This window comes from Pteropus medius, unplaced genomic scaffold, assembly GCF_902729225.1.
Source record: "Pteropus medius unplaced genomic scaffold, Ma_sr-lr_union100, whole genome shotgun sequence".
Classification (NCBI taxonomy): Eukaryota; Metazoa; Chordata; class Mammalia; order Chiroptera; family Pteropodidae; genus Pteropus; species Pteropus medius.
Window position 1 is genome coordinate 38,806,107 of NW_024344378.1, and position 12,393 is coordinate 38,818,499.

Genomic DNA, 12,393 nt, shown 5'->3' on the forward strand with positions numbered 1-12,393 from the left:
CAGTTTAGCAACTGCAAAACAACATTGCCATTTAGATAGCTTTGTTTTTAAAAGATACTTAAATCATCTTCTAGGACTCACCACTTCAGGCTTTGATTTAACTTTCCCTCTTATCTATGACTAAGAGCTCTTTAATTTCCTTCTATCCAGGATCTTTTTCCTACTGTTAGAGCTTTCTATGCTTTCCCTTTTACCTGCCTGTTAGCGCAGTTAGTTGTTCACTGAATAATCCTCTGGGTTTTTGTACTGTTGGTAGAGTGTAGTAATAGCTGGAATATGGCAGTACTAGTAGTAAATAATAGTAAATTGTAATAATAACAACAGAACAATAGCTGCTGTTGAGGAAACAGATTGTTTTTGCCTTCCTAGAGTCCATTCCTCCTTCTGAAAAAGCTCCTCCATTTCCATTTGGAGACCTGACCTCCCATACTCTTGACCTACATGGATACAGGACCCAGGCCAGGCCAACTGGAGCATTCCATCCTCTAGCCTCAGTGATTAACTCACGGCTAGACATGAGATCCAACTGAGCCAATGAAACCCCATTTCAGAGTTTTCAGAAAACTCTTGGGATCTCTTTTTCCTGCAGTTACTCTGCTGGGAGGATGTCTGAGCACCTGTCTTGACGTCTCATGGGGGCAAGTCTGCCTGAGAATGGAACCAATCAGAGGACTACAGAGCCAAGCAATGATTTAGAGAGAACCCATGAGTTCCTAGATCCAGATGCTCCTGAAACCAGGCATTCTTTGCTTAAGTCAGGTAGAGTTGGGCTTCTGTCACTCACTAGAAGAATCTTGACTGATACAGGACACAGTGGTAGCTGTGCCATTTATTGAGCATTGCTTGTGTGCCAGGTACTGAGATAAGTGTTTTATAGATGTCCTCTTATTTAATCCACACAACAGTCTTGTGTTTGTTTTCATTGTAGAGATGAGTAAACAGAGATTTAAAGAGGTTAAGTAACTTGTCTGAGGTCATACAGCTAGTAAGGAATACCAAAGCCTCTGAATTGATAATATTGATAAGGTTGACTTTAGCAAGAGAGCCCTGTGACATCAACTCAGAAAAATACTCAGATTGGAGGGCTGCCATTAACTAGGCATTGAGACAGTGAGAGCATCAATTTAGGCACTCTGGGGCTTTAGGGTCTTTATCGAGCTGGTCTTGTCAGTGCTGACCAGAGGTGAAATGAAAGCCAATCAAAATTCTGCCCACTTAGCCATAGGGCTGGTTAGATGCTGGGATTCTCCACAGGGAACAGGAAAGAGGATAGACCATTCCAAGGCTTCTGTGAAGAGACAGCATGTATGTCAGGTTATGTGTGTTATAGTTCCTTAATACCTGGAAGAATTCAGGTGCATTTTGAAAAGGGTCTCAGGATAACCCCAAATGGGGTTAAGTGGCTGGTTAGAGGATGAGGCAGAGGTTGACCCGAGTCCATTCCAGCCAGCATTTGTGCAATTGATTTGTCATGGTCTGGCCCAGGGCAAGATGAAGTCATTGTGGTTGAAGGTAAAAAAATTATCCAAGTGTGTAACCTGTGCCAGGCCGGGCTTATTTGCCTCTTATCCCTTCCTTGCCTTCCCCCTGCACTGCCCTGCTCTCAGGGGGACTGACCCCTGCAGGCTTTCTTTCCCACTCTCCTATGTTATACGGCTTCTGTCTGGGTGCAGTCAACAGCAGGCAATGGCAAGATATTGGCAGGGGGAACAAGGAGAAGTTAGAGTGTTTCTCTTCCTCATTCTCTGCCTCAAACTCAGTGTCTGACAACAGCTGGGTCTCCTCCATGGCTTCAGCTCTCACAAGACAGACCCACCATGCTTCCACTTTTGTCTCCTAACTCTAGCCCCTGTACCTCTGGAAACGTCACCTTTGTCCCTCCAGCCTGGGGGCTGGTAGAAACTTCCTGCCAGAGCTTTCTCTCCTGGTGTCTCGGTGTAACAAATCCCTGTTGTAAATGCTTGTAGTGTTTCCTGTTTTCCTAGCTAGCCAAACATCCAAAATACAATCACTTCCTGAGCACAGTGACCCTCTATTTGAGTACCCTCAGAGTACTCCCATACTATAGTATGTGCTTTTAAAAAGTCGGTTGCTTGTTTAGTTGGTGTGGAATCTCTTGCCAACCAAACCCATCTATTCATATCCCCTGCTTTCACAGGATTGCTCTGCAGAATCAAAGATCCTATTTCTCAGCCTCATTTCAATGGACTGGCTGGTCCCCTCAACTTCCTGCTTACTCCTTTGCAGGCTGCTAGGAACTGAGCAACAGGAATCTTTCCTGAAAACCTTTTCCGTCTTCATATTAAATATCTGATTTTGTGTGGGCTGGTCAGAGAAAACATACTTCCCTTTTCACTAAAGGCAAGGCATCTCAGCATGACTTGTTACTGCAATTGCTTTTTTTCTTCTTCTTAATTTAAGAGACAAGCCTGATTTACCCTGAACACAGTGGTTGTGGTTAATGGACTTAGCATACTCACTCCTCTTTAATGTATCAAACTTCAGGAGTAGCTTTTGTCTGAGTGGAGGTGAATCACAGTATTCTTAAATCACGGTATTGAAAAACACCCATCACTAACAAAAAATCATTTCTGTTAAGCCATTTCTTCAAAGTAAAGTTGACCTGAATCCCCACCTGAGAGAGCTGAGAAATTTATCTTTAGCTTTTACATCTTCCTGTGCTTGCCTCTGGAACGCCACATTTCCAATCCAAATCTTTCTTGGTTTGAAAGATACTCTGCCTCGGAAAAAATTCCAGAATTTCTGGATGGGCAAGTGGAGTCACCAGCGCAGCTGACTGGAGCTGACAGCCAATAATGCTGCTTTGGTACAGTGTTTTGTTGGCTGTATCATCTGCAGTTGGGGTTGGCTAGAGTGGGAGAACTTTGGAAGTATCCACAGGAAGTGGATATTTCCTGACTGGCTCATCCCTTGCTGACTCTCCAGCATTTTCTTGTCTACAACTAAAACATTTTGCCTTGTATGTTCCTGTCCAAGGCCTCTTGAGACAGTGGGCGTATTTTTTTTTCTTTAATTTTTTTCAACTTGTGCCAAATGTGTCAGGAGTTAAGTTCATAATATACAGATCTTGGCCTGAGATCTTTTAGGGATGTGACCTCTCTGTTTCTGACACAGGTTGCACAGTAACCAAGTGTGTCTGAAGTTCTGACCCTTTAAGAAATCTTGGCTTGGTGCTTCTGTAGAAATGAGTACCCTGTTAAGAGGAGACTGAAGAGACAGGCCTGACAAATTCTCCCATTCTTATGACCTAAGTAAGAATAAGAAGGGAGTAGAAGACATCTAAATTGGACGTCCAAAGAGGTGACTAAATGAAACACCCTCAGTCTCTTCTTTAGTACCAGCACTGGCTTTTACGTCACCTCAGATTAGGTCCTCTGGGCAAGGCCACCAGGTCAACCCCAAGGAGCACCATTCTCATAAACTCTGGTTATGTAGTGTGCAATCTGTCCAACTGTGCATGGTGGCCCTATTGTGGGAGTGAGGCTTCCTGGTTTCCCCTGCTACACCTACACCTAGACCTAAGCCTAGGCTAAAACATCTTTTTTTTTTCTTTAGTCCCAACTTTCTTTCTGTGTAAACTCTTCCTGTTAGGCCTCGGTTTCTTTGCCTTAAAATAGAGGGGGTGATCTCTACTTCCAAAAGCTTTTATGAGCTGGTGAAAAGGGGACTTAGGCTACTTGGGAAAACTTTTCCCCAAAGACAATGTAGTATTATTTTCAAGTTGGCACTAACAAAATTACTCTTTGGGAATGAAAAATTTGCCCAGATGAGCTAAACTAATTTATTCCATGTGCTGTGATTATCATGGAAATTAGCAAGGGCTAATGTGTTCTGGGGTCCCCAAGAAATGAGGCTGACCTCAAATCAACCATGCTTTGGAAAATTAGGGCTCATAAGTGGCCTTGAAACTATTATTACCCTCTTATATTAATATGATTCTTGAGTTGAGAATTGTAACATTCGTTATTCTTAGAGACAGCCTCATTAGGAAATGCTGTAACTTATAAGAGCAGGTGTTCTTCGAGTACCAGATGGGTTCAGAGAGAAAGGATAGAGGAGCAACTTGAAGAAAAGGAAGCTCATGGAATCAATGAGAGTTTATTCGGGAAGAGAAACTGGATTGGCTTTGAAGGAAAGGTGTGAGAGCTTAGAAGCAGACAAGAGAGACACATGAGATTGCACAGGCAGAGAAAAAATTCAGTATGTTAGTGAGATAAGCAGTTAATTGGAACAGAGACCATGTATTTGTGAGTGAGAGATAATGGATTGGTGAGGTGTAGTCATCACAGACCACAGACCACAGAGGACTAGGAAAGCACTGTGTGTCCTGCTTGGTGCTCAGACACCACTGAATGTGTACTTTCCATGGCCATTAAAGCAAATATGTGGGAAAGAGCCTATTCCTTCACCCAGGTCAGAACCTTGGAAGATCTTAAAACTTTTTCTCTTTCCTGCACAGTTTGGTTCTTCTCTATGTATATAATTTCCCATGTGGGGACACGTACTGCTTTGTCAAATAAACAGTCACTTCCTTAAGGGGTGTTCAGATTGGAACTTGTTTTCAAAAATGTGTTTGTCTCCCAGCAAAGAAAACAAATAGACTATCCTAAAACTGGCATCCTTCAAATTAGAAAGGAAAGCAAGTTGCTGCCTAGCAGAGCATTTGTCATTGATAATTCACACTAACTCCAAAATTTGTTTGTTTTTTTTTAAGCTTAAGTCCTTAAATCTTTTTTCAAGTGGTATTCAAAATTTAGTCTAAACATAGACCTCCCTGAGACAATGAGGTTAATTTTCTCATGTGGCACCTGACTCAGGAGCAGTCCAGTGCAACCTCAGCAGCCATTAGACATAGAATTCATCGTGACCTCAAACAGAGTGACCACTACATCTTTCCATGGTATTCTCCTCTGGGTAGGTAACGTATAAAATATGTGTTTCACCAAAGTTTTGTTGGTTGCAACAAGAAAAAACTCAAGTGAGCTTAAATAAAGGTAAAGATGTTGAATTTAGCCAGTTCTCAAGCGCACTGAGCTTGAAACTGGGAGGCACCAGGGAGAAGGCAGCTTCTCTCTCTGTCTCTCTGGAACAGCACAAGTCCCTCTTTTGCTCTTCTCTGTGTTGGCTTCATTCTCCTCTCTGCCAGCATACTCAGTTCTCATTATTTGTGGCAGTTATGTTCTCTAAAGTCAACATAATCACCGTGAACACTAAGCCATTACTCCTATGGGGAGTATAGGATTAGGTTCTTGCAGGCCCCTGGTCACAACATTTTTGCCAACCAATCAATACATTACCTTCTTTTATGTGTATTTCTGTTTTTAGGCACCATATTTAAATATATATTGTTGATTCATTAACATCAAACTCATGGCCAATAGCACTATAATGCAGGTCTAAAGGAAGCTTATCTAACACACATATTTTCTCTGTAAGGAGCATCACAGCCTTCTTGAGCTAATGAACACGAGACAGCACTTCAGGACTATGTATGGGGTCATTTTAAACAGTGAAATCATCAATAAAAATTACAAAAATGTGAAAAACATGGCACTAAATAGATCACGAAAGGGGCACTTGGTTTACAGTATGAGAACAGAAAAAAGAAGTCAGTGTCACCATATTGGACCTCAGCTGAGAACGTGGCATTGGGAGACTTAAAATGTTCACCACTTTGCTCATGTCTGCAAATGATTGCAAAAGCACCACAAGTACTGATTTTGGGGTTACAAATAAATTTTAGCAAGTAAGCGAATTCGCAAATAAAAAACACACAGATAATGAGGGTCAACTGTAGCTTCTTCTCTTGGCTCAAGATTTCTGCTTCCTTATAGCTTCGACTCACTCTGTGGCTCGCACTCCCCCCAACTCCAGTGTCAACCTTGGCCTTCATGGTCTTTCCCCTTTACTCTCCATGGCTAAATGTCTCAGTGGCTGTAGGTCTCTATTCCCAATTCCCCAGAATCCGTTTGGACTAACTTAGGTTTTGAATTGAGTCCACTTGGATCAAATCTCCATCCGTGGTCCAATCGACTGAGATACTGGCAGGGGTAGTGAGAGTATGTTAGGGACAAGAAGTCATATGATACATAGGCTCCACCAGGCCAGAGCATAGAGCATAGTAAACAAAAAACAAACAAACAAAAAAGGTAAAGATTACAGACAAAACAACTATTTTTCTAGTATATTATAATCTCAAGAATACAAGAAATAATCCTTTTCAGTTTCTTTCTTCCTGTATTTTTTCCACATGCTTACTGATGTGTAAAATTTCCTTCACGAGAACAAAGACTATCCTTTCATGGTTGGAGATAAGTCTTAAAATGCCCAAATGCTACAATGGAATATTACTCAGCCATAAGAAGAGGTGAAATACTGCCATTTGCAATGACATGGACGGACCTCGAGGTAATCATGCTAAGCGAAATAAGCCAGACAGAAAAAGTTAAAAACCACATGATATCACTTATATGTGGGATATAAACCTAACAGCAACAAACAAACAGAGACTCAACAGAGACTCATGGACATGGACTATAGATTAATGGTTACCAGAGGATCGGGGAGGGAGGTAGATGGGGTAAAAGGGGTCAAATATGTGGTGACAGAAAGAAATCTAACTATGGGAGGTGAACACACAATGCAATATATATGCCTTACTGTTAAATTGTACACCTGAAACTTACTGGATTTTGTTAACCGATGTCACCATAAAAAAAAATAATAATAATTTAAATAAATAAATAAAAATAATTTAAAAAAATAAAATGCCCAAATGTATTGGAGGTTTTAAAAAAAGAATGTTAATTCTCACAAAGGTATAAATGGCTAATAATAAGCCATTCTTCTGAAATCAGAAAATTGCAAACGATAAGAGAGGAAGATGCACCACGGAAAGGATAAGCAGGACGCTCTTGGGGAAAATAGTGTTTGAGTCTCAATCTTACCCGGGCCAGTGTTTGCTTGTTTCTCGGTTTGTTTTGTTTTGTGTCCCCACAGACACCATTTCAGTGAGGGAGCAACTCCTGTAGCATCTAGTGGTCTATTGCTATGTCTGTGGGAACTTTGAATGAAACTCCAGAGCAGTCAGGTCTAAACATCTCTAAACATCATCATGTAAACACTCTCTCAGCAACAACTCCAAACTCACATCTCCAGCTATCATGGAGCTGGACAGAAATTCAGTTCACAGGACTTGGCTTCTTTAAATGCAATTTAGCAACTATCTTTCTTCTTTCACTTGAGCTTTCTCTTAGAATCTTACTCCAATTCCAATACACCGAAGCACTTCTAAACAAGCGCAAGCACAAATAAACCTCATACAGATGGCTTCCAAAGATGCCGAGAGACTAAAATTTTCTCGATATCATGACTTTAGAAAAGGAGGAAAGGAGAACAGCAAGATGGAGAAACCACCCTCATGGAAGCAAGGAAATAGGATGGTTCTGGCTGGGAGAGAGGGCAGCCCAAGAGGAGAAGAGACAACAGGAGTTCAGGGAGGTTGGTCAGAGGCAAAGGGACGGAGGTAGGAGAGTGGTACATGATTCCTATCTTGTTGGGCAGATAAGAGAAAACAACTGTAGCCTTTGAAAAAAAGAACGATACTAAAGAAGCAGTGTTTGAGAACATTTATTCCCAGGAAACTGGGGAAGTCAAGGCTATGACTTCAAGAACTGGAGAGATTTAAAAGAGTATAACTAGGATTAACTAAGGGCTCAAAGCCAGAGCCTGAACAACAGGCCAGGCTAAGGATGGCTCATAACATTATCTAAAGGTCTCATTGAATTGCAGAGATAGTACAACCATAATGGAAAAACTATTTCCTGGTATCAGTCAGCATTTGGGATTGCTTTACCCAATGTAAGTGATAGTACATTAATTCAGAAAAGCTTGTGCCTTCTCCCTGCAACACATCATGACTCTCCCCACCAAAACTCTTCCTCCCTGTGTTCCTGATGTCATATCCTGGCATCCTAAAAGGATGGGGTGGTAGTGGGGGAGATTATGTAACTGTCTGAAGTATTACAGAATATGAAACAATAAATAAGCTAAGTAAATTGTGAAACATGAGTCATGATTCTCTTTGTTCTGCATCTTTATAACTGCATTTTAAAAATTACATATTTTCTCTCCATGATAGAAATCAAAAACAAAACAAAGTACATTATATAAAAAAAAAACCTTTAAGTGCCCTCTCTTGGAGAAATCTATTTTATCACATCAGATTATATCTAGGCAACTGCTATTGAAATAATAGCCATCATTTTTTGAGTCTATTGTGTGTCAGGCACTCAAAACCACCTACTTCTATACCTATTTTATAAATGAGAATACCAAAAATAGGGATGTTAAGTAACTTATCTGTGGTCACCCAATTACTAATTGTCAGAGCCAAGACTTGAATGAACTTAGGGGTTGCTTGTGTCCAAAGTTCATGCTCTTACCCATTATACTATATCATCTCCCCTGTCTCCCCTCAGACCAGAATTCTCAAAAGCCAGCCTGAGTTTGGCCAGCCTGAGGTTGGCCAACTGCTTTGCAACTGGCTGCTATCTTGGCTGACACTCATGTTATAAGTGAAACTTCCTGCTACAAATCTTCAGGTGTTACCAGTATCTTTCTCTCCTCTGCTCACATCCTGATCTTTGAAGAATAAATCTTCAGGCTCCTAGGCACAACCTACAACCCACTCTTGATAAGGAAAAGAGAGATATTAAAATAAAAAATAGCAGCAAGTCTTAGGGAAGCCTGAAAAAGCATTTGTAGTCATATTAACTTTTTAAAAAATCTAACTCCAAGAATAGTTTGGGGGTAAAAAGAATGAAATAAAAACTTTGAAAGAGATATAGATGACTAAATGGGATGAGGCTAACTTTGAAATTAAGGATTTAGAAATCTTATGGGAGAAGAGTTCTGAGCTCTCCAGTTTTCAATAATGAAATTTGAGTGCTCTTCTCTCTCTAGATGTAAGAGTTAAGTTCTAGAGATAAATATTTTGTTTAAATCAGACACTGACTAGGTGATGGAGATACAGGGACAAACAGACAAAGTCTGTGCCTTTTAGGAGGTTAAAGATTGATTAGAGAAGGGAACATAAGAATATAAAAGGTTAGCTTCAAAGTTTGATTAAAAATATATTTTTTATTAAAAGACCAAATGACATGATTTCAACAGATACAGGAAAAACATCCAGTTAAGAAAATCTTTATTCATTATTTTTAAAAAACAAAATAAGAAGTAACTATTGGGAAACAGGAATAAAAAGAAACTATCTTCATCTGCTAATAGGCATCTACCAAATCAATCACAAATCGTATTAAATTTTGAAATTTTATAAACATTCCTATTTAGTTTAGGAATAAGACAAGAATGCCTACTACCACACCTACTACCACAACATTGACCTGGTAGTCTTAACCAACACAAGAAAATAAGGAAAGAATTTATAAAAGAAGATATAAGATTTGAAAGGAAGGAATTAACTGTCATTGTTTGTAACCTATTTGCTCATTTATTTCAAAAAGCTTAAAAAGTCAATGGACAAACTTTTACAAATAATGTAAGAGTTTAGCAATGTAGCCGAATACAAAACAAAACAGAAAAATCTTGTGATAATATTTGCCAATTGTACGGCACTTTGTGCATTTCAAAGCATTCGGACATGTTCCAGTTTACAAAAGCTCAAAAAAAATTTGTGAATTTGATATATCATCATCATTGTCATGATCAGCAGCAGCAGCTACATCATTCCCATTTGATAAATGTGTCAAATTGGGACACATTTGAGGCAGAGAGATTGCATTTTTCCCTTTTTAAAAGCTGAAATGTAATTTATGTATGGTGATATTCATACTTTTTGGTGTTACAGTTCTGTGAATTTTGACAAATATATAGTCATATAAGAACCACCACAATCAAAGTATAAAACACATCCGTTACCCTGAAAAATTTCTCCGATGTTCCTTTGTAGTAAATCCCTCTCCCCACTCCCACCCCCTGATAAGCACTGATCTCTTTTCAGTCCTATAGTTCTGCCTTTCCTTTTGTTTTTTGTTTTTTTTAAACTTTAGCCTTCATATAAATGGAATTATACAGTATGTAGCCTCTTGCATCTGACTTCTTTCACTTAGCAATACTGTGTTTGAGATTCATCTATGTTGTAGCAGGTAACAGTATTTAGTTCCCTTTTATTAATCAGTAGTATTCTATTGTGTGGATGTGCCAGAGTTTGTTTATTCATTTACCCATTAGACATTTGATTGTTTCCATTTTGGTGATTATGAACAAAGCCACAGAAACATTTGTAAACAGGGTTTTATGTGAACATAACTTTTCATTTCACTTGGGTAAATGCCTAGGAGGGGATTGCTGGGTCAAACGGTGTGTTTATCGTTATAAAAAACTACCAAATTCTTTTTCAAAGTGGCTGCACCGTTCTGCATTGCATGAGGGTTCCAGTTGCTCTGCATCCTTGTCAGCACCGTATTGTGAGAATTTTTTAAACTTTAGCCATTCTAATGGGTGTGTAGTAGTATCTAATCGCGGTTTTAATTTTTACTTCCCCAATCACTAAAGACATTGAGCACATTTCAGGTGCTTATTTGCTGTGTGTATACCTTATTTGTAAAGAAAGAAGAGATGGTGGGAAAGATCTATTGAATGCTTTTCCAATTTTTAAACACCGGGTTTTTTAATTGAGTTCTAAGAATTCTTTATATATATATTTGGAAATATAAAGAATATATATATATATTCTTTACAAATATTTCTTCTAGGCTGTGGCTTGTTTTCATTCTGTTAACAGTGTCATTGCAGAGAAGAAGCTTTTCATTTTGATGAAGTTCAATTTATGATTTTCCTTGTATAAATTGTGCTTTTGATGCTATATTTAAGAAATCATTGCTTAATCTAAGTCACAAAAGTTTTCTGTTAAGAGCTTACAGCTGGTTCTTGATGAAATTAGTCCTAAAAATTAGATTCTCTGTGCCTTCACCTGTTATTCTATGTCACTACATTGTGATCCTACAAGGTAATAAAAAAGACATTTAAGGAATAAAAAAGACAATTACGATGCAGTCTTTTAACATACAGATATGGCTATGTCATTTAGCAGTTAGATTTTTCTACACTTACCATATATGTTGTTTTGTTTCAATAACTCAAGTGAATTTCTTAGAGCAAGGACCAGGCACTATAATGGCTTCCAAGTCGGCACTGTTAAGCCAATGGGAGACATCTGATTGTTCCCACTAACATAGCAGACTTCATTCACTGACAGAAGGAAACATTCATAACTTTTCTCATTGTGCTAACCCAGAGGTCATAACATCCTTCTTCAGCTAGATCAGGCACTAGACCAACTTATTCGTCACACACACACACGCACACACGCACACACACATACTAAAAACAGATTTGTGAAGAACTTGAGGAATTTGAGACACTGGAAAGAAATGCAACACAAATTGTGAGGAATCTGATAAATTGGCTAAGCCTAGTAGGAACAAAAATGGGTAAACAGAAGTTTCAATGTAAGTATTATGGGAATAAATGACCATATTGAAGATTCAATAAGTTGTCCTAAACATATTCCAGGAGTCACTGTCATAACTTAGATTAGAATTCAAAACTCCTTATTCTGAGCTTGATGATCAATCATTAAAGCCATGGACATCTGCAATTGCTGAGGAAACAAACTCCAATATTACATTTCTTTGGTACTATTGGGTCATTGCTATCTCACTTAGCAACAAAAAGATGAGTAAATATTACCTTCACTTGCACTTAGAAAGAGGAGACAGAAGGTAAATAAAGTAATAATGGCGTGCATGGCAGGAAAGAGGGAGTGGGTAGAAAGAAGGCCCACAATCCTCTTGAAAAACAATAGAAACAAAAATCAACTACAGAAAACAGAATAGAGCGTCTACGGCCATGCTACCCTGAACAAGTCTGATCTCGTCTGATCTCAGAAGCAGGGTCAGGCCTGGTTAGTACTTGGATGGGAGACCACCTAGGAAGACCAGGTGCTGTAGGTGTAAAAAATAAAAAAAATAAGAGATTGTAAGCTGACAAGGTCTTTGCAATCCATGAGGTCAACCAAGGGTTATCTCACCTAAAAAAATAAAACATAAAAAATAAATAAAAAAGAAAACAGAATAGAGCAAACTCCTCCACTAAAAACAATTAACCATGAGAGAAAAAGAAGAATTGGGAAGAAAGTTTATTAAAAATAGCTTTTCCTATTTAAAATAGCCTTATGTTTCATCAAGATGGAGGATGGTTTCAAATGTGTTTGGAGGAGCAGGGTATACTGAGAAAGGATTTCTAAATAGATAGACACTTATAAGAACAAAGACTTTCTAAATAGATAGA

The 12,393-nt window shown here is 38.9% G+C and overlaps 1 pseudogene; it reads left to right on the plus strand.

The window, feature by feature from the left end:
• Positions 1–11,942: 11,942 nt before the first annotated feature.
• Positions 11,943–12,056, plus strand: LOC120610038 (uncharacterized; annotated as a pseudogene).
• Positions 12,057–12,393: the final 337 nt, after the last annotated feature.